This window comes from Coregonus clupeaformis, chromosome 34 (genome assembly GCF_020615455.1).
Source record: "Coregonus clupeaformis isolate EN_2021a chromosome 34, ASM2061545v1, whole genome shotgun sequence".
Lineage (NCBI taxonomy): Eukaryota > Metazoa > Chordata > Actinopteri > Salmoniformes > Salmonidae > Coregonus > Coregonus clupeaformis.
The window spans coordinates 12846300-12851115 of NC_059225.1; positions in this window are offsets into that span (position 1 = coordinate 12846300).

Below are 4816 nucleotides of genomic sequence, written 5' to 3' on the forward strand. Positions count from 1 at the left end.
TTATAGTAACAACACCGTGTTTTAGTCCTTATATCCTTATAGTAACAGCACAGTGTTCTAGTCCTCATAGTAACAACACAGTGTTCTAGTCCTTATAGTAACAACACAGTGTTCTAGTCCTCATAGTAACAACACAGTATTCTAGTCCTTATAGTAACAACACCGTGTTTTAGTCCTTATATCCTTTTAGCAACAACACAGTGTTATAGTCCATATAGTAACAACACAGTGTTCTATTCCTTATATCCTTATAGCAACAACACAGTGTTATAGTCCGCATAGTAACAACACAATGTTCTAGTCCTCATAGTAACACCACAGTGTTCCAGTCTTATAGCAACAACACAGTGTTCCAGTCTTATAGCAACAACACAGTGTTCTAGTCATCATAGTAACAACACAGTGGTCTAGTCCTTATAGTAACACCACAGTGTTCCAGTCTATATAGCAACAACACAGTGTTCTAGTCCTTATAGTAACAACACAGTGTTCTAGTCCTTATAGTAACAACACAGTGTTCTAGTCCTTATATCCTTATAGCAACAACACAGTGTTCTAGTCCTCATAGTAACAACATAGTGTTCAAGTCCTCATAGTAACAACACAGTGTTCTAGACCTCATAGTAACAACACAGTGTTCTAGTCCTCATAGTAACAACAAAGTGTTCTAGTCCTTATAGTAACAACACAGTGTTCTAGTCCTTATATCCTTATAGCAACAACACAGTGTTCTAGTCCTCATAGTAACAACATAGTGTTCAAGTCCTCATAGTAACAACACAGTGTTCTAGACCTCATAGTAACAACACAGTGTTCTAGTCCTTATAGGAACAACACAGTGTTTTAGTCCTTATATCATTATAGCAACAACACAGTGTTATAGTCCTTATAGTAACAACACAGTGTTCTAGTCCTTATATCCTTATAGCAACAACACAGTGTTCTAGTCATCATAGTAACAACACAGTGTTCTAGTCATCATAGTAACGCCAAAGTGTTCCAGTCCTTATAGTAACAATACAGTGTTCCAGTTCTTATAGTAATAACTCAGTGTTCTTGTCCTTATAGTAACAACACAGTTTCCTAATCTTTATAGTAACAACACAGTGTTCTAGTCATTATATCCTTATAGCAACAACACAGTGTTCTAGTCCTTATAGTAACAACACAGTGTTCTAGTCATTATATCCTTATAGCAACAAAACAGGGTTATAGTCCTCATAGTAACAACACAGTATTCTAGTCCTCATAGTAACACCACAGTTGTCCAGTCTTTATAGCAACAACACAGTGTTGTAGTCCTTATAGTAACAATAAAGTGTTCTAGTCCTTATAGTAACAATACAGTTTTCTTGTCCTTATAGTAACAACACAGTTTTCTAGTCCTTATAGTAACAACACAGTGTTATAGTCCTTATATCCTTATAGCAACAACACAGTGTTCTAGTCCTCATAGTACCAACACAGTGTTCTAGTCCTTATAGTAACAACACAGTGTTCCAGTCCTTATAGTAACAACGCAGTGTTCTTTCCTTATATTAACAACACAGTTTTCTTGTCCTTATAGTAACAACACTGTGTTCTAGTCATTATATCCTTATAGCAACAACACAGTGTTCTAGTCATCATAGTAACAACACAGTGTTCTAGTCCTCATAGTAACACCACAGTGTTCCAGTCTTTATAGCAACAACACAGTGTTCTAGTCCCTATAGTAACAACACAGTGTTCTAGTCCTTATAGTAACAACGCAGTGTTCTTGTCCTTATAGTAACAACACCGCTATCTAGTCCTTATAGTAACAACACAGTGTTCTAGTCCTTATATCCTTATAGCAACAACACAGTGTTCTAGTCTTCATAGTAACAACACAGTGTTCAAATCCTTACAGTAACAAAACAGTTTTGTAGTCCTTATAGTAACAACACAGTGTTCTAGTCCTTATATTCTTATAGTAACAACACAGTGTTCTAGTCCTTATATCCTTATAGCAACAACACAGTGTTATATTCCTCATAGTAAGAACACAGTGTTCTAGTCCTTATAGTAACAACAGAGTGTTCTAGTCCTCATAATAACAACACAGTGTTCTAGTCCTTATAGTAACAACACAGTTATCTAGTCCTTATAGTAACAACACCGTGTTCTAGTCCTTATATCCTTATAGCATCAACACAGTGTTCTAGTCCACATAGTAACAACAAAGTGTTCTAGTCCATATAATAACAACACAGTTATCTAGTCCGTATAGTAACAACACAGTGTTCTAGTCCTTATAGTAACAAAACAGTTCTCTATTCCTTATAGTAACAACACAGTGTTTTAGTCTTTATATCCTTATAGCAACAACACAGTGTTCTAGTCCTCATAGTAACAACACAGTGTTCTAGTCCTTATAGTAACAACACAGTGTTCTAGTCCTCATAGTAACAACACAGTGTTCTAGTCCTTACAGTAACAACACAGTTTTCTAGTCCTTATAGTAACAACACAGTGTTCTAGTCATCATAGTAACACCACAGTGTTCCAGTCTTTATAGCAACAGCACAGTGTTCTAGTCCTTATAGTAACAACGCAGTGTTCTTGTCCTTATATCCCTATAGCAACAACACAGTGTTCTAGTCCTCAAAGTAACAACACAGTGTTCTAGTCATCATAGTAACCTCACAGTGTTCCAGTTTTTATAGCAACAGCACAGTGTTCTAGTCCTCATAGTAATAAAGCAGTGTTCTAGTCCTTATAGTAACAGCACAGTTTTCTAGTCCTTATAGTAATAACACAGTGTTCTAGTCCTTATATCCTTATAGTAACAACACAGTGTTCTAGTCCTTATATCCTTATAGCAACAGCACAGTGTTCTAATCCTCATAGTAACAACACAGTGTTCTAGTCCTTATAGTAACAACACAGTGTTCTAGTCCTCATAGTAACAACACAGTGTTCTAGTCCTTATAGTAACAACACAGTTTTCTAGTCCTTATAGTAACAGTACAGTGTTTTAGTCCTTATATCCTTATAGCAACAACACAGTGTTCTAGTCCTCATAGTAACAACACAGTGTTCTAGTCCTTATAGTAACAACACAGTGTTCTTGTCCTTATATCTTTCCCCCTTCTGATAACCAGGTGGCGAATCGCATCTCTGCATGTCTGGCAGACATATCAGTCTGGATGACGGATCACCACTTCAAGCTGAACCCTGGCAAGACGGAGCTGCTCTTCCTCCCGGGGAAGGACTGCCCGTTCCATGATCTCGCCATCACGGTTGACAACTCCGTTGTGTCCTCCTCCCAGAGTGCGAAGAGCCTTGGCGTGACCCTGGACAACACCCTGTCGTTCTCCGCTAACATCAAGGCGGTGACCCGCTCCTGCAGGTTCATGCTCTACAACATTCGGAGAGTACGACCCTGCCTTACACAGGAAGCGGCACAGGTCCTAATCCAGGCACTTGTCATCTCCCCGTCTGGATTACTGCAACTCGCTGTTGGCTGGCCTCCCTGCCTGTGCCATTAAACCCCCTACAACTCATCCAGAATGCCGCAGCCCGTCTGGTGTTCAACCTTCCCAAGTTCTCTCACGTCACCCCCCTCCTCCGCACACTCCACTGGCTTCCAGTTGAAGCTCGCATCCGTTACAAGACCATGGTGCTTGCCAATGGAGCAGTGAGGGGAACGGCACCTCTGTACCTTCGGGCTCTGATCAGTCCCTACACCCAAACGAGGGCATTGCGTTCATCCACCTCTGGCCTGCTGGCTCCCCTTCCCCTGCGGAAGCATAGTTCCCGCTCAGCCCAGTCAAAACTGTTCGCTGCTCTGGCACCCCAATGGTGGAACAAGCTCCCTCACGACGCCAGGACAGCGGAGTCACTCACCACCTTCCGGAGACATTTGAAACCCCACCTCTTTAAGGAATACCTGGGATAGGATAAAGTGTTCTAGTCCTTATAGTAACAACACAGTGTTCTTGTCCTTATATCCTTATAGCAACAACACAGTGTTCTAGTCCTTATAGTAACAACACAGTGTTCTAGTCATTATATCCTTATAGCAACAACACAGGGTTCTAGTCCTCATAGTAACAGCACAGTTTTCCAGTCTTTATAGCAACAACACAGTGTTCTAGTCCTTATAGTAACAATAAAGTGTTCTAGTCCTTATAGTAACAATACAGTTTTCTTGTCCTTAAAGTAACAACACAGTGTTCTAGTCCTTATATCCTTATAGCAACAACACAGTGTTCTAGTCCTCATAGTAACAACACAGTGTTCTAGTCCTTATAGTAACAAAACAGTTTTCTAGTCCTTATAGTAAAAACACAGTGTTCTAGTCCTTATATCCTTAAAGTAACAACACAGTGTTCTATTCCTTATATCCTTATATCAACAACACAGGGTTCTAGTCCTCATAGTAACAACACAATGTTCTAGTCATTATAGTAAGAACACAGTGTTCTAGTCCTTATAGTAACAACATTGTGTTCTAGTCCTTATATCCTTATAGTAACAACACAGTGTTCTAGTCCTTATATCCTAATAGCAACAACACAGTGTTTTAGTCCTCATAGTACCAACACAGTGTTCTAGTCCTTATAGTAACAACACAGTGTTCCAGTCCTTATAGTAACAACGCAGTGTTCTTTCCTTATATTAACAACACAGTTGTATTGTCCTTATAGTAACAACACAGTGTTCTAGTCATTATATCCTTATAGCAACAACACAGTGTTCTAGTCATCATAGTAACAACACAGTGTTCTAGTCCTCATAGTAACACCACAGTGTCCCAGTCTTTATAGCAACAACACAGTGTTCTAGTCCC